The sequence below is a fragment of the Mus caroli genome, unplaced genomic scaffold (genome assembly GCF_978045245.1).
Source record: "Mus caroli unplaced genomic scaffold, Mus_caroli_1 scaffold_2, whole genome shotgun sequence".
Taxonomy (NCBI): Eukaryota; Metazoa; Chordata; class Mammalia; order Rodentia; family Muridae; genus Mus; species Mus caroli.
In genome coordinates, this window is record NW_028227257.1 from 52,005,458 (window position 1) to 52,024,415 (window position 18,958).

The following is an 18,958-nucleotide window of genomic DNA, read 5'->3' on the forward strand; positions in this document are numbered from 1 at the left end:
AGTAAAAGGTTGGAAAACAATTTTCCAAGCAAATGGTCCCAAGAAACAAGCTGGAGTAGCCATTATAATATTGAATAAAATTGACTTTCAACCAAAAGTTATCAAAAAGAATAAGGGAGGACACTTCATACTGGTCAAAGGAAAAATCTACCAAGATGAATTCTCAATTCTCAACATCTATGCTCCAAATGCAAGGGCATCCACATTCATAAAAGCAACTTTACAAAAGCTCAAAGCACACATTGCACCCCACACAATAATAGTGGAAGACTTCAACACCTCACTCTCAACAATGGATAGTTCATGGAAACAGAAATTAATAGAGACACAGTGAAACTAACAGAAGTTATGAACCACATGGATCTAACAGATATTTATAGAACATTTTATCCTAAAGCAAAAGAATATACCTTCTTCTCAGCACCTCAAGGTACCTTCTCCAAAACTGACCATGTAATCACGAAATAGGCCTCAACAAATACAAGAAGATTGAAATAATCCCATGCACCCTAACCGATCACCACAGACTAAGGCTGGTCTTCAATAACAACAAAAACAATGGAAAACACACATATACATGGAAGCTGAACAACACTCTACTCAATGATAACTTGGTCAAGGAAGAAATAAAGAAAGAAATTAAAGACTTTTTAGAATTTAATGAAAATGAAGATACATCATACCAAAACTTGTAGGACACAATGAAAGCAGTGGTAAGAGGAAAACTCATAGCTCTAAGTGCCTTCAAAAAAGAAACTGGAGAGAGGATACACTAGCAGTTTGACAGCACACCTGAAAGCTCTAGAACAAAAAGAAGCAAATACACTCAAGAGGAGTAGATGGCAGGAAGTAATCAAACTCGGTTCAAACCAACCAAATAGAAACAAAAAGAACTACAGAAAGAATCAACAAAACCAGGAGCTGGTTCTTTGAGAAAATCAACAAGATAGATAAGCCCTTAGCCAGAGTTACCAGAGGGCACAGAGACAGTATCCAAATTAATAAAATCAGAAATGAGAATGAAGACATAACAATGGAAACTGTGGAAATTAAAACAGCCATCAGATTCTACTACAAAAGCTTATAGTCAACAAAATTGGAAAATCTGGATGAAATGGACAATTTTCTAGACACATAACAGGTGCCAAAGTTAAAACAGGATCAGATAAACCATCTAAGTCCCATAATCCCCAAAGAAATAGAAGCAGTCATTTATAATCTTGCAACCAAAAAAAAAAAAAGCCCAGGACCAGATGAGTTTAGTGGAGAACTCTATCAAACCTTCAAAGAAGACCTAATACCAATAATCTTTAAACTATTCTACAAAATAGAAACAGAAGGAACACTACCTAATTTGTTCTATGAGGCCACAATTACACTTATACCTAAATCACACAAAGACCACACAAAGAAAGAGAACTTCAGACCAATCTCTCTTATGAACATTGGTGCAAAAAAAACTCAATAAACTTCTTGCCAACCGAATCCAAGAACATCAAAACGATCATTCACCATGATCAAGTAAGCTTCAACCTATGTATGCAGGGGTGGTTCAATATACAGAAATCCCTCAATGTAATCCACTACATAAACAAACTCAAAGGAAGAAACCACATGATCATTTCATTAGATGCTGTAAAAAGCATTTGACAAAATTCAGCATCCCTTCAGGTTAAAAGTCTTGGAAAGATCAGGAATTCAAGGCCCATACCTAAACATAGTAAAAGTAATGTACAGCAAACCAGTAGTCAACATCAAACTAAATGGAGAGAAACTTGAAGCAATCCCACTAAAATCAGGGACTAGACAAGGCTGCCCTCTTTCTTCCTATCTATTCAATATAATACTTGAAGTTCTAGTTAGACCAATTAGACAACAAAAGGAGGTCAAAGCGATACAAATTGGAAAGGAAGAAGTCAAAGTATCACTATTTGTAGATGATATGATCGTATACTTAAGTGACTCCAAAAATTCCACCAGAGAACTCCTAAAGCTGATAAACAACTTCAGTAAAGTGGCTGGATATAAAATTAACTCAAAAAAAAAAATCAGTAGCCTTCCTCTAGTCAAAGGATAAACAGTCTAAGAAAGAAATTACGGAAATGACACCCTTCAAAATAGTCATAAATAATATTACATACTTTAGTGTGACTCTAACCAAGCAAGTGAAAGATTTGTATGACAAGAACTTCAAGTCTCTGAAGAAAGAAATCAAAGAAGATCTCAGAAGATGGAAAGATCTCCCATGCTTATGGATTGGCAGGATTAATATAGTAAAAATGGCTATCTTGCCGAAAGTAATCTACAGATTCAATGCAATCCCCATCAAAATTCCAAGATAATTCTTCATAGAGTTTGAAAGAGCAATTTGCAAATTCATCCTGGAATAACAAAAATTCCAGGATAGCAAAAACTATTCTCAACAATAAAAGAACTTTTGGCAGAATCATCATCCCTGACTTCAAACTGTACTACAGAGCAATCGTGATTAAAAACTGCATGGTATTGGTACAGGTAGATCAATGGAATAGAATTGAAGACCCAGAAATGAACCCACACACCTATGGTCACTTGATATTTAACAAAGGAGCTAAAACCATTCAGTGGAAAAGAGACAGCATTTTTAACAAATGGTGCTGGTTCAACGTTCAGCATGTAGAAAAATGCAAATTGACCCATTCTTTCCTCCTTGTACAAAGCTCAAGTCCAAGTGGATCAAGGAACTCCACATAAAACCAGAGACACTGAAACTAATAGAGGAGAAAGTGGGGAAGAGCCTCGAACACATGGGCACAAGGGACATTTTCCTGAGCAGAACACCAATAGCTTATGCTCTAAGATCAAGAATCAACAAGTGGGACCTTATAAAATTGTAAAGCTTCTGTAAGGCAAAGGACACTGTCAATAGGACAAAAGGGCAACCAACAGATTGGGAAAGGATCTTTACTAATCCTACATCCAGTTTGAGTGCTAATATCCAATATATACAAAGAACTCAAGTAGTTAGACTCCCAAGAATTAAATAACCCTAATAAAAACGGGGTACAGGTGAAACATACAAACCAAAGGATGTCTTCTGCTTTGTGGTACACACTACTAAGAACACTGTTTTAAATGGCTTTTGAAGATGACAGTGCTTTGCTGGTTGATACTATAAAAAAACAAACAAAAAACAACAACAATAACAACAACAACAACAAAAACAGGGTACAGAGCTAAACAAAGAATTTTCAACTGAGAAATATCGAATGGCTGAGAAGCACCTAAAGAAATATTCAACATCCTTAGTCATCAGGGAAATGCAAATCAAAACAACCCTGAGATTTCGCCTCACATCAGTCAGGATGGCTAAAATAAAAAACTCAAGTGACAGCAGATGCTGGAGAGGATGTGGAGAAAGAGGAACACTCCTCCATTGCTGGTGGGATTGCAAGCTGGTACAACTGCTCTGGAAATCAGTTTGGTGGTTTCTCAGAAAATTGGGCATAGTAACACCTACAGACCCAGCTATACCACTCCTGGGCATATAGCCAGAAGATGTTCCAACATGTAATAAGGACATATGCTCCAATATGTTTATAGCATCCTTATTTATAATAGCCAGAAGCTGGAAAGAACCCAGATGTCCTTCAACAGAGGAATGGATACAGAAAATGTGATACATTTACACAATGGAGTACTACTCAGCTATTAAAAATGATAAATTCATGAAATTCTTAGGCAAATGGATGGAACTAGAAAATATCATCCTGACTGAGGTAACCGGATCACAAAAGAACACATATGGTATGCACTCACTGACAAGTGGATATTAGCCCAAATGCTCCAAATACCCAAGATACAATTCACTGACCACATGAAGCTCAAGAAGAAGGAAAACCAAAGTGTGGGTGTTTCGGTACTTCTTAGAAGGGGAACAAAGTACTCACAGAAGCAAATATGGAGACAAAGTGTAGAACACAGACTGAAGGAAAGGCCATTCAGAAACTGTTCCACCTGGGGATTCATTCCATATACAGTTACCAAACCCAGACACTATTGTGGATGCCAAGAAGTACATGCTGAAAGGAGCCTGATATGACTGTCTCCTGAGAGGCCCTGCCAGAGCCTTATAAATAAAGAAGCAGATGCTTGCAGCCAACCATTGGACTGAGTGAGTCCCCAATAGAGGAGTTAGAGAAAGAACTAAAGAAGTTGAAGGGGTTTGCAATCCCATAGGAAGAACAACAATATCAACCATCCAGACCCCCAGAGCTCCCAGGGACTCAGCTATCAACCAAGGAGTACACAAGGCTCCAGCTGCATATGTAGCAGATGATGGCCTTGTCAGGAATCAATGGGAAGAGAGGTCCTTGGTCCTATGAAGGCTCGATAGATGCCCCAGTGTAGGGGAATAGGGGGCAGGGAGGTGGGTGTGTGGGGGTGGGTGGAGGAACACCCTCATAGAATCAGGGGGAGGGAGGATGGGATAGAGGGTTTCCAGGTGGGGGGGGGAAACTTGGAAAGGGGATAACATTTGAAATGTAAATAAATAAAATATCCAATAAAAATGAAAGGAAAGGAAGGAAGGAAGGAAGGAAGGAAGGAAGGAAGGAAGGAAGGAAGGAAGGAAGGAAGGAAGGAAGGGATCTACAATGACCAACCACATGACCCTTAACTGCTGTGCCAGATAGTCAAAGGACAGCTCACTTTACTCAGCTCCATGCAACGTTTTCCAGATAACAGAAGAAAAAGAGCAATGCTCTGAAGTAAATCAGTAAAGATGATATGATATTTTTGCATGTGTACATATTTGTGCACATGTGTGCATGTCTGTGTGTGTGTGTGTGTGTATGTGTGTGTGTGTGTGTGTGTGTGTGTGTGTGTGTGTGTGTGTGTGTGTGTGTAGTCCAAAGATGATATCAGGTGTCTTCCTCAGTTTCTCTCAACCTTGTATCTTGAGGTAGGGTCTCTCCCTTGAGCCCAGAGCTTCCTGATTTGGCTTGTCTATGGGCCCCTGTGCCTGTCTCCTGGGGTCTGGGGCTACAGTTGGCATTATATCTACCTGGCTTTTATGTGATCCTAGTGGTCAGTTTCCTGCTTGTCCTTTGTTTACCCTCTTAGCCATCTCCCTAGCCCTGAGAGCAGTATTGATATCCAATCAAGATAGGAGTAGTGCCAGAAAAGAACAAACACATGCTAACCTCACTCACAATTGACATTAAGAAACTCTATTAATATAATCCACTATGTTACAGATTCCAAAGAGAAAAGAATATTATCATCACAAAAAATGCAGATAAATAATTCCACGTGCCCAGATTTAAAAACTAACCTATAATACAAAACCCACATATATATGCATAAACCAGGAGTAAAACAGATTATGTGAGTTTATTTCCTAGGTTGGGATAAGACACCATAACAAAAAACAACTTACAGGAGAAAGGATTTGCTTCTGATTTCAGCTCCAGTGGGATAGAGCCCTTCCTAGTGGGAAGCACACAGTGGCTGGTGCAGGAAGCCAGCTGCACCCATTGCGTCAACACACAGGGAGCAGCGAGCATAGCAAGTGGAACCATAAAAGTCGGTATCTTCCCAAAGAGCACCAACAGCTAGGGAGCAAGTGTTCAAACAGATGAACCTACAGGGACTGTTCCGTACTCAGACCATAACATGGACCGTTCTTAACAAACAGCAAAGTTCCCTCACCAACACCTTAAGCACACCCTCCTTAAAGTCAAGAATAAAACATGAATGCGGGTACTTAATCTTCAACTATCACACAGCAAATCCTTACCACTTCCATGGTCAAAGACAAAGAAATAAAAGCGAAAATCATAAAGGAAGAAGCAAAGCCATCATTCTCAAAGGTAACACAATCATAGTCCTAGAAAAAGCCGGAAAACTATAAACCAATTATGAATGTGGAAAACTATAAACCAATTATGAATGTGTGGACTCTCTACCCTTCCTGGCTTTTCTCATGAGACCAGAATTTCTGCCCTCCCTCCCTCCCTCCCTCCCTCCCTCCCTCCCTCCCTCCCTCCCTCCCTCCCTCCCTCTCTCCCTCCCTCTCTCCCTCCCTCTCTCCCTCCCTCCCCCATGCCCTCCTATTTGCCCTCTCTGCTTCTGCTTTCTTTCTCCCTCCCCTCCTAAGATGTATTCTTCCTTCTGCCTTGAGTATGCTGGTAATGGGCCTCTCTTACTTTCACCATTAGAAGTTTAGCTTACATGATCACCACTCAGAAGTCAATTCATGAAGCCTTATTGCTCCACCCATTTGGTTCTGCCTTGGCGCGTGTGCGAGCGTGCACGTGTGTGTGTGTGTGTGTGTGTGTGTGTGTGTGTGTGTGTGTGTGTGTGTTTGTGTGTGTTTGTGTGTGTCCATCCTTTTAGGGAGTTATCTTACAAGAGGAAAAGGAGTGAAAAAGACAACTACACAACAGATTCTGAGTCTGGCAAGGCAGCTCAGGTTCCATGCCAGACTCGTCCTTTATCCACTGTGGGTCTGGATGCTCTCTACTCTGTCTGACATTTATAATCAACTTACTTTCTTCCCTAAGAAGTTTGGGCTGAGATTTTTAGAGGCATGTTGCCAATGAAATTAATTATCCTTGGATCACTGTAGCAATTTCTCTTTCCTTTATCAGTGACAAGGGTCAGTTTTACTGCCTGTTACTGCACACTCTAATTTGCCTAGCACGACCGGACCCAGGAACATAAGACTGTCCCAGAGATAACATGGAGACTGTCACATACAGGGATGATATTTCTCCTCAGTGACTTCAACATCACAACAAAATACAAACAGGCTTGTTTTAAAAACATGTAATATGCTAAGTAGGAATGAAGTATAAAACACTAATTAATACAAAGCCCAGAGGCACAAAGTTCCCTGGCCTCCCTACATACATAATCAGAAAGGCAAAATCCTAAATCAGGGACAGCATCCTTGGGTTTGGAAGGTCTCGTATCTATTTTTAAATTTAAAACCACACTAACTTATGTATCTACTAATCTTGTTCATTTTATCCTACGGAACCTACCCCTGCATGGAGTCCTCCTCCCTGGGAACACATATGCCCACATGCAGGGGCCCATCCTAAGAAATTGGCCCCACCTATGAGCCACTCTGCCATTCACATACACACACATACAAAAACACATACACATACACGTACACAAACACATGTATAAAAACACATACATAAACACAAACACATATACATACATGTACACAAACATATACATGTATAGAAACACATACATAAACACAAACACATACACAAACATACATATATACAAACATATACACAAATACATACATGTACACAAATGTACATAAACACATACATATACGTATATACAAACACATAGACATAATACAGACATATACACATATACACACAAACGCATACACGTACACAAATACATACACATGCACAAACATATACATACACACAAACACAATACATACACATATACAAACAAATTCATACATACATGTACATATACAAGTATATGAGACAGGTTCACTGTGTAGCCCAGGATACTAGCCTTGGACTGGTGGATCTTCTTGCCTCTGTTTCTTGAACCAGGATTACACGTGTATATCACCATACCTGTTTGAGGTAAAGGTCTTGTTTAGGACACCTGCCTCCTTTCACTAGATCTGAAGAAATGACGTCTTACACCTTGTTGTTCCAGCCATAACTAAGTTACAAAATAACAAAGTCCCTGCACCTTAGACAGCCACAAGGCCTCAGGTACTTGACCTTTTAGGGGCTAAAACACATGAAACTGAAGAAGAACGAAGACCAAGGTGTGGACACTTTGCCCCTTCTAAAATTGGAAACAATCACCCATGGAAGGAGTTACAGAGACAAAATTTGGAGGTGAGACAAAAGGATGGACCATCTAGAGATTGTCATATCCAGGGATCCATCCCATAATTAGCCTCCAAACGATGACACTGTTGCATACACTAGCAAGCGTTTGCTGAAAGGACCCAGATATAGCTGTCTCTTGTGAGACTATGCCGGGGCCTAGCAAACACATAAGTGGATGCTCACAGTCAGCTATTGGATGGATCACAGGGCCCCCAATGGAGGAGCTAGAGAAAGTATCCAAGGAGCTAAAGAGATCTGCAACCCTGTAGGTGCAACAACATTATGAACTAACCAGTACCCCGGAGCTCTTGACTCTAGCTGCATATGTATCAAAAGATGGCCTAGTCGGCCATCACTGGAAAGAGAGGCCCATTGGTCATGCAAACTTTATATGCTCCAGTACAGGGGAACGCCAGGGCCAAAAAGTGGGAATGGGTGGGTAGGGGAGTGGGGGGGAGGGATGGGGGACTTTTGGGATAGCATTGGAAATGTAATTGAGGAAAATACATAATAAAAAAAATATTTAAAAAAAAAAGAAGAAGAAAGAAAACTTAAAGCAGGCAAAACCGGAAAGTTGTGGGCCAGTGAGATGGCTCAGCAGATAAAAGAACCTGGTGCAAACTTGATGACCTAAGTTCCATGCTCAGATTCCAGAGTGAAAGGACAGAACTGACCCCAGATCATTGTCCTTGGGCCTCCACACGCACGGTACTTGTGCCTGCACTCACGTGGTGTGTGGTGCGCATGTATTATTAGTAACTTCACTTAAACATTAAAACTTCTTCTGAAAAGCAAGAGTTGTTTCCTCTCATCTTGGAATCATGCTGAAAAATATCTAAATCATGAGGTGATGTTTATTGTGTTGTTTTTTAAAATAAAATATCAAGACAGGCAAACTCATTATTGTCTGTGTAATTCTCAGAATGGCAGTAGAGAATCTATAATGAGGCCTACTAGGTTTTCATTCAGAGCTCTGGTATAATGGGACTCTTCTAGAAGAAGCTCAATCCTTAGAGAGGGAATGTCTGACAGATAGGCTTGAGGGCAGAGAGTTGGTCAGCGATCTTGATGAGTTCCAGAAGAGTAGGAAAGATGCCGAGTTGTCAGAGGCTAACAAAGGTGTAAGTGGCGACCACGATAATGTCAACACTTGAACCCTAAACAACCCTTCTCTGAACATTTTGTTTCCCCCATTGAACCCTGAGTAAGGGACTTCTTCCTCCTGCCTCCCAGTTGCCTGAATTATGGGGAATTCTAGCATACCCTAACTCTATCAGACCCTAACCCTTTAGCAGACCCTAACCTTACAGCAGACCCTAACCCTGCAGCAGACCCTAACCCTGTAGCAGACCCTAACCCTGCAGCAGACCCTAACCCTGCAGCAGACCCTAACTCTACTACAGCAGACACCAACCCTTTAGCAGACCCTAACCCTTAAACAGACCCTGACCCTATAACAGTAGATCTTAATACTGCAACAGGCTCTAACCCTACAGCAGACCCCAACCCTAGTATAGCAGACCCCAACTCTGCAGCAGACCCTAGCCCTGCAATAGGCTCTAACCCCGCACACAAATGCAGTTCCAGCCAGCCTGACTTTGAGAGCCAGAATCCTTCAGCAGCACCCCTCTCAACACATGACCCAGGCACCAGCCAGGATTGTTCTTGGCCCTGTTGCTTCTTCACAATTTGGTCAGGAAGCCAAACAGTCTCTGTCATCACAGATCGGAGGCAAGCTGACCTACTTGCCTTTCACAGAAATCTGAAGGATTTAAATAAATGCTATCCTATAGATAACACATCTATAGGACCTGAAAGAATGGGTAACCATCAAGCAATTGTCCCTCCCTGTGCTAGCCTGTTTGCCCACACAAAGCTTGCACTGCTGGGTGACAGGGTGACCTCTGTGTTCCTGGTGAGCTTAGACTTCTTCTCAGGGCTGTCTATATTCTTGGATTTTTAAGCCGATTTTTTTTTAACTCTTCAAAATTTTCTGAGGCACTAGCAGGTACTACTAGGTGTTCTTAGCCACCTGTATTCAAAGAGCCTCGATCCTCCCTCTGCAGAGGATCTGAAACCTGAGCCAAGTGCCAACACACAAGGCCTGCTCATAGCTGAAACCAACCAGGCTCCTTCAGGAGTGGAGCAGGGCTTACACTCTAGAGCCCAGGCTTCTAGACATCTCTGGCCTTCCTTGAGATCTGTTCTGTTTATGTCAGGCCTTGGATCTGTTCCAAGGTTAGTTGATGCCAGATAAGTGAGGTGGTGTTGAATGTCCCTGAGGAGTTAGCCTTAGGATGAAGTCTACTGAATAAGCAGCAGCCATGGTCCACACTCCCCTCTTTTTTTTTTTTTTTTTTCTTTTAGTTTACAGGCATCATCTCAGTGTTTTGTTATGCAACCACTGGATGTAATCACTCGGGCTTCATCCAGCTGCACTGTATCCCCGAACAGCAAACAGCAGCTCCGTGTGAGACATGAAAGGCAGGGTCAAGGCCTGCTTTCTGATAACCTCATCATTATGCTGGATCGCACATCTCCTCTGAGACTTTGGCTTGCTCAGTTTTGTTCTTTTATTTCTTTATTCTGCTTTTCCCTGTGCTGTTCTGTGTGGGATTCTGGAACATGCAGAGGAGAAATGAAACATCGAGGGGCAGAATAAGCAGTCTCCATGGGTGGAAGTAGGTCATAAATCCTGCTGGGGAGACGGCTCTCAAAGACAGCACAGGCTTAGTACCTTCTGGGGCCAAGACAAAGAGGTACAAGATGTGGCTATGGGTATGTTTAGAGTTTAGTTACCGCCAAGGGCTCTGACCTTGTAAGGAGACAGCTAGACCCATGAGTTGTGTCCAAATTCCAAGCTTGTTTCAGTAGACCCTGAGACTTTGGACTCAGCTTCCATAGTCCAAAACCTTACCCTGAGAACCCCAGTCAGGTGGCTCCCACTTGTGTCCAGTAAGTTGCGATGAAGAACAGAAGAAAGAAAAGGGAAAAGTTGGGGTTCATCTGTTATATCATCCATAAAAGGGAAAGGAGGGAGAATCAAGCACTATTGTTGCTTGATGGCCATAGAGCAGTAGTTCCAGAACTTATTGCAAGTACCTGAATTTTGGATGTTCAAGTCCTTTATATAAAATGGTAGTTAACACAGAGACAAAGTTTGGAGCTGTGATGAAAGGATGGACCATCTAGAGACTGCCATATCCAGGGATCCATCCCATAATCAGCTTCCAAACGCTGACACCATTGCATACACTAGCAAGATTTTGCTGAAAGGACACAAATATAGCTGTCTCTTGTGAGACTATGCCGGGGCCTAGCAAACACAGAAGTGGATGCTCACAGTCAGCTATTGGATGGATCACAGGGCTCCCAATGGAGAAGCTAGAGAAAGTACCCAAGGAGCTAAAGGGATCTGCAACCCTATAGTTGGAACAACATGATGAACTAACCAGTACCCTGGAGCTCTTGTCTCTAGCTGCATATGTATCGAAAGATGGCCTAGTCGGCCATCACTGGAAAGAGAGGCCCATTGGACTTGCAAACTTTATATGCCCCAAAACAGGGGAATGCCAGGGCCAAAAGAATGGGAATGGGTGGGTAGGGAAGTGGGGGGGTATGGGGGACTTTTGGGATAGCATTGGAAATGTAACTGAGGAAAATACATAATAAAAAAATATTAAAAATTTAAAAAAAACAAAAAAAAGAAAGTACTGACTTAATATGCTGTGGGCACATTTCAATATATAGTATTCTAAAAACCAAAAAAAAAAAAAATGGTAGTTAACCTTTGCACATACCCCAAATATGTTAAATCGGTCCCAGGTTGCTTCTCATACCTATTGCTATGTAAATATTTGTTATATGATATTGATTAGGGAGTCATGATAAGAAAAAGAGGAATCCAAACATTTTAGTTTAGGCACAATTATTTTCTGAATATGTCTAATCTGCAGTTGGTTAAAGCCAGGGACAGGATACATGGATGGGTACAGGGGACTGGCTGCATTTACTAGATGTTAGCCCAGGTCCTGGGATCTATGAGTTGAGAAACTGAGGTCCTCCGTGGGAAGAGCCTTGACCATGATGTTCCAAACACAATGGTACCTCTGCCATGACAAGATACCTCTTCCAGATGTCCACAAAGACAGAAATGTAAAACCAAGGCCATTTCCCCACTGCACTCTTGAATGAAATTATAGAATTCAATCTAGAATTACTCAAACTGGGTAAGTATAGTTACATAGCAGCAGTCCTGAGAAACCTGGGTGACCCCATTAATCCATAAGGAAAGAATGTGGGTGACAAAGAGAAGCAAGCCAGGGGCTCTGGCCATGTGACCTCCTGGAGGCTAGAGAGTGAAGCTTTCAACGACTGGCTCCCCACAGAGCCAGGTGAAAGATGTTCAACACATCTGAACAAAGCCAGTTTGGTTTTCCACTTACATACCAAGAGTAGAAACCTAAATGTAGCATACCAAAAGCAGCTCTGGCCTTGCCAACTCCAGTTGCAGCCCTCCCAGACTTAGGAAGAGGCCTGGGGTGAGTAACAATCCACCTTGCCTCCCTCTGAAGGAAACATCGAGAAACTGACTCAAAAGGGCTAATAGAAAAAGAAGGTCTGGTCCAGTGGATGGATTTCCACTGCTATGGTCCACAGACTCCTGGAAACAGGCACAGGCAGGTGAGAGGCTCGCCCAAGTTCCTATGACTGCAAAGACACAGATCAGATACAAATTGCTCCTCCATTAGGGAGGGAGGGCTCCACTATATTGTCGAGTAGAGGGTGAGCCACCACCACCCAATTTGCATATGAACTAAGGTTATAAAGAGGAGAGAGCTTTGCTTCTTTTTTTCAAAAAAAAATTTATTTTTTATTAGATATTATTTACTTACATTTCAAATGTTATTCCCCTTTCCTAGTTTCCCCTCCAAAAAACCTCTATGCCTTCCTCCCCTCCCCCTGCTCACCAACCCACCCATTCCTGCTTCCTGGTCCTGGCAGTCCCCTATACTGGGGCATATAACCTTCACAAGACCAAGGGCCTCTCCTCCCATTGATGACCAACTAGGTCATCCTCTGCTACATATGCAGCTAGAGCCATGAGTCCCACCATGTGCTTTCTTTGGTTGGTGGTTTAGTCCCAGGGAGCTCTGGAGATACTGGTTTGTTCATATTGTTGTTCCTCCTATGGGGCTGCAAACCCATTCATCTCCTTGGGTACTTTCTCTAGCTCCTTCATTGGGGACCCTGTGCTCCATCCAATGGATGGCTGTGAGCATCCACTTCTGTATTTGCCAGGCACTGGCAGAGCCCCATAGGAGACAGCTATATCAGGCTCCTGTAAGCAAGCTCTTGTTGGCATCCACAATAGTGTCTGGTTTTGGTAGTTGTTTATGGAATGGATCCCCAGGTGGGGCAGTCTCTGGATGGTCATTCCTTCAGTCTCTGCTCTACACTTTGTCTCTGTAACTCCTTCCATGGGTATTCTGTTCCCCCTTCTAAGAAGGACCAAAGTATCCACACTTTGGTCTTCCTTCTTGAGTTTCATGTGTTTTGCGAATTGTATCTTGGGTTTTTCCAGCTTCTGGGCTAATATCCACTTATCAGTGAGTGCATATCATGTGAGTTCTTTTGTGATTGGGTTACCTCACTCAGGATGACATCCTTGAGAGCTTGCTTCTAAGCCAGGCTGGGCCACCATTTAGAGCTTAAAGGTGGGCAAGTTACTTAACATCTGTGGTTCAGTTTCCTTACGGCATCCCCATCTTTCTGATTACTTTGGTATTGTTCAAAATCACATGCTAGTTATAAATCTTGTCGTATTATTCTGGCAGAGATCTTAGTGCTCATGGTACAAAAATGGGAAATCCCAAATGCTATAAAATCTGGAAAGGTTTTGGGTTTCAAAGTGCTTCAGCATTCACAGTCATGTCTGTGAAAATATTCTCCAATCCAGAAACTCTCCCCAAACTGAAACACTTCTGGTCCTAAACGTTCCAAACAAGGAAAACTTAGACAGCACCCATCTTTAACTGTTCCCAGTATACTTTCAAGTGCTGTTACACAGCCGTGTGTGAGGATTAAGACCTTTCAGTAGTAGCATTCTTCTCTTCCCTCCAGGCCTTTGTTAAGTCATACTTGGTTTCAGCCAAAAGTCTGGCACTCAGAGCTTGACCTCAGGCTACAAGGTTATCATCACTTTTGTTTAAGCAATCTTTGTTAAAAGCACTTAAGCTGGGCAGAGGTGCACACCTGTGATCCTAGCGCTCGCTGTGAGGACAGAGACTAGGCAGGGCTGCACAGTGAGACCCTGTTTCCAAAGTTCAGGTGTGTGTACAATTTAAATGCTGAGAAAACACCTCATTTGTTTGTCCTTGCAGTTACTCATTTTATTCTTTTCACTCTGGGATCCTTTTCATTCTCCCCAAGAATTACTCTATTTCTGAGAGTGAAAGCCAGCCCGTGACTAAGTCAGCTTTCGCAGTTGTGATGCATCTTTACAACACCTCTGCTTTGGAAACATAATTTTGTTGGATGTGCAAGTTTAGGTTGCCTTTGTCCCATTCAGATCTTTGAAAATGATTTTCTGCATCCTCTGACTTGCCTTGCTCCCAGTGACAACCCTGCTGTCAGTTTTACAGGTGATTCTTTTATATGGAGCATTTCTTTTTAAAGGTGGCAAAAACAATCACTCCCAGTGCCATGTGTCCGCTGAGCGCTGTTCCTCCAATGCTTCTGAGAGCATCTTTGCTCAGCTTTGAGGCACGCCCTTACACTTAGAAGGAGCTAAACCACCACCATTTTCTAGAGATCAGCCTGGAGCCTGTCCCTGTCAGGCCTGCAGACTGCTAATATTCCCTCAGAGAAGGAGGCGGTGAGAAAAGCCACTGGTCCCTTCTCCATATACCTCCGGCCATTTGCATGCAGTTTTGTCCTTACTGGATATGGCCTGGGGCCAAGCATGAAAGCCTGCAGGTGGGGCTCTTCATATATGTGATCATTATCCATACTGGGCAGAGACTTTTCCCTGTGGTTGTTTGGAGCTATTCATGATCCCTTCTCTAACCTCATGTTCTATGAGTAATCCCGATAAACTCACTGGTCCCCAGGTTGAACTGTGGGAAAATCATACTCAGGCTTGTTGTTACGACCTTAGGAGGAGTGGCAGATGTGATCCGTATCCAGGGGGAGGAATTTTAGTAACACACACAGGCATTCAAGAGGTCTTAGTGACTCTTTACAGGACCCTGCTGCATATCTAAATTCTTGCTTCATTCACTCGTCAGTCCTGTGAATTCACATGCTTTACTCTCCTTGGACTTTCAGCTCCACATTCTGAACACAGGGAGTTGACTGGGCTCTGCCTTGGTTTCCCCTCCTCAGCCACAGCCTAGAAACACTCTCAAGGCAGTGAACTGGGACAGTTGTAAGGCTTGTGTGGGTCAAAGGTCACGGACTCTTTCTTGCCTGATGTCCAGTGACTTGCAAACAATTCAAGGCACATGTATTGACCTTCTGTTGCTGTTTAGGTCATGAAAGTAAATCTGTTGCCTGTTAGTCAACACAGCTAGAAATCCCCTAATGATCCTGAGACTAAAGTCTCTGGGTCTTCTAATGCCACTCCCAGTGCACAGAACCTGCTTCACATCATCTTCTGGACAAGAATATGTGCCCTAGGGTTACCGCCTAACAAAGTAAGTGTGTCCTTACTTCACAATCATACTTAGCCATTAGGTTAGGATGTGCTCACATGAACTTGAACTATGACACTTCCTAATAGCATGGGCATCGAATAAGAGACTTGGGAAACTCTTTCTTTGTATGAAGGCCATGCGTCCTGGGCTTTGCACACAAAAAGTGAGCAACAATGTTGCAAAGGTGCAGCTAGTTAGAGAAACGAGAACCTGGAAGCAAAGGCTTAGAGATGACGTAATTTCCAAGTTCCACTCCCAGCCTGCGTTCATCAACTTCATTGAGAGGGTTCTTAGAGCAGCAAAATATTACTCTTCGAAGATGTAGGCTGTCACCACCCTCCCAAAAAAGCAAGAACTAATAAAACACTATAAAAACAACCAGTTTATGACTCTCTCAATAATTCCTAACACAGAGTGGTTACTTAGTTAAAGTGAGCCATTGCGGGCTAAGGAAATATCCCTTTGTAGACAAAAGGAGTCTGTGGATCTCAAGGCTCCTGCCAGGACACTCAAAAGCAGCAGTGGCAGCCCGATGCTTCATTCAGGCAGGTAGGGGGTAAATGGTTACTATGTTGTATTGGCTCTCAAAAGATAATTGGGGCCCCCATTCTTCCTGAACTTCAAATACAAAATCTTAAGTACCAAGGGGGTGAAATTAGAAACCTTCCAGTCACTGAAGACATCCCACAGCCTGGACTAGACAATGTATCCTCCAACACTGCAGCTTCTTGGACTCTGTGTTGAAACCCCGGTTACCTAGAGTAAGACTCTGGGGTTTGACCAGTGAGCCTGGCTAGGCTCTGCAAACAGCAAGCTGTGACACACCAGCAGGTCCTGAAGTCCAGATAATGCATGGTGGTCCGCTTTTCTCTAATGAAAGGAAATTACCAGAACACATCATGGGAAGGCCAGTGTTATTACATGAAAATTTCTATTTTTTCCACTTTTCATGTATGTATATATGTATGGAATTTCTGGATTATAATGAAAATTCTATTTGGGGGATGGGTCATGATCAAGAGAACTTGAAAGCCACTGGTCTAGAAACTATTAGGCCTTGGTTTTGATTGCTGATAGAAGAAGAAATACGTATAACCTTTGTTCACAGTGTCAGTATTATTTAAATATGTATTCCCCCAAAAGCAGAATATGCACACAAATTAGCACCAAAGTTAGGTATTAGAATATTTTTAATAATAGATTGTTATATAACTGAAGGTTGGCATTTTAGTTAGTATTTCCATTGCTGCGAAGGGACCAACATGACCAAGACAACTCTAATAAAGGACAACATTTAATTGGGGTTGGCTTACAGTTTGAGAAGTTCAGTCCATTATCACCATGGCAGGAAGCATGGCAGGAACCAGGCAAGTATGGTGTTGGAGAAAGAACTGAGAGTTCGGCATCGTGATCTGAAGGCCCCGAGGAGAAGACTAGCTCTTCCACACTGGGCAGAGCTTGAGCTGTAGGCGCCCTCAAAGCCCACCTCCACAGTGACACACTTCCTCTGACATGGACACACCTCCTAACAGTAGCACTTCCCATGGGCCAAACATCTTCAAACCACCATAGTTGGTTAGTTAAATTATGTTACACATACATCATATAGGTTACCAGATACTAACACTGCTGCATAAGTGAAATCTGAAGTATTGTCCTTACTGCCTCAGGGGCAAGACCTTATAAAACTTTAAACACACCAGTACATAGAAAGAATGTGGCTTAGAAGCGTGTCATTGCTTAGAAGCACAGGTGTAGCATCTATTTCCTTCCTTCTTTGTGCTTTTCTTATTTTCAAAAAACGTCTACAGTGGGTATATACAGCAAGCATGCATTGCTTTTGCAATTGGGAAAAGAAACATAATGCATGTGGTTTTAAACTTGCTTCACTGAAGCGGGTGGGGATCCATCCCATATCCAGTCACCAAACCCATACACTATAGTGGATGCCAACAAGTGCTTGCTGACAGGAGCCTGATATAGCTGTCTCCTGAGAGGCTCCACCAGTGCCTGACAAATATAGAGATGGATGCTCTCAGCCAACCATTGGATTGAGCACAGGGTCCCCAATGGTGGAGCTAGAGAAAGGAACCAAGGAGCTGAAGAGGTTTGCCCCATAGGAGGAACAACAATATGAACCAATCAGATTCCCCCAGAGCTCCCAGGGACCAAACCACCAACCAAAGAGTACATATAGAGGGACCTATGGCTCTAGCCGCATATGTAGCAGAGGATGGCCTGTGGAGCATCAATGGGAGGAGAGACCCTTGGTCCTGTGCCGGCTCAATGCCCCAGTGTAGGGGAATGCCAGGATCAGGAGGTGGGAGTGGGTGGGTTGGTGAGCAGGGGGAGGGGGAGGAAGGGATAAGGGTTTTTTTTGGAGGGGAAACAAGGAAATGGGATAACATTTGAAATGTAAATAAAGAAAATATATTTTAGAAATTATTGGGGCTGGTGAGATGGCACAGTGGGTAAGAACACCCAACTGCTCTTCTGAAGGTCCAGAGTTCAAATCCCAGCAACCACATGGTGGCTCACAACCATCCATAAGGAGATCTGACTCCCTCTTCTGGAATGTCTGAAGATAGCTACAGTGTATTTACATATAATAAATAAATAAATCTTTTAAAAAATTGTTTCACTGAGGAAATAACATGCCCTCCCTAGATAACACTCATGCTGAGTACTAGTGCCAGACATGAAAGCCAGAAGTTAAGAGGAGTGCCTCAAAGGTTAGGAGGACTGCTGGTGATAAGAGAGAAGCAGCAAAGATTATTGCCAGAAAGGTTCCTATCTTAGCACACTGTATAATTTTTCAAGTTTCCTGCTCCCATACTAGACATGACATCACATTTGTCATCCCCTCAAAGGAGCTGCCAGTGGGGCACTCGTGCTTTGAATATGACTGACATACAGCCAAGGCTGGCAACTTCTCCATAAAAAGTCATAATGACTCAGTCAGTAGAGTGTCTGCTGTCCAAGCATGAGAACCTAACTTTAGATCCCCATCACCCATGCAGAAAGCTGCGGGTGGTGAATGCACCTGTGGTCCCAGCCCTGGAGAGGGGAGGCAAGTGCAGCAGGTGTGGTGACATGCCCCTGTGATCCCAGCCCTGGAGAGGGGAGGCAGGTGCAGCAGGTGTCGTGACATGCCCCTGTGATCCCAGCCCTGGAGAGGCAAGTAGATTTCTGGAGTTTACTGACCAGCCTGTCTACCAAATCAGTGATCTCCGTATTCAGAGAAAGACCCAGTCTCCAGAAATAAGGTGGGACAAGTGTGGGTGGCAGGACATAGAGAAATGAAGCTGGAACTGAACTGGAAGCCCCCTTTCTCCTGGCTAGCATGCCTCCTGCCTGCTAGAAGGTGCTGGAAGCTGCTAGAGGAGAAAA

General features: G+C 42.9%; 1 protein-coding gene across 1 annotated transcript in view; it reads right to left on the reverse strand.

Annotated features, from left to right (window-relative positions):
- Positions 1 to 18,958, reverse strand: part of Acoxl (acyl-CoA oxidase like) — a 291,722-nt gene that overhangs the window by 137,903 nt on the left and 134,861 nt on the right.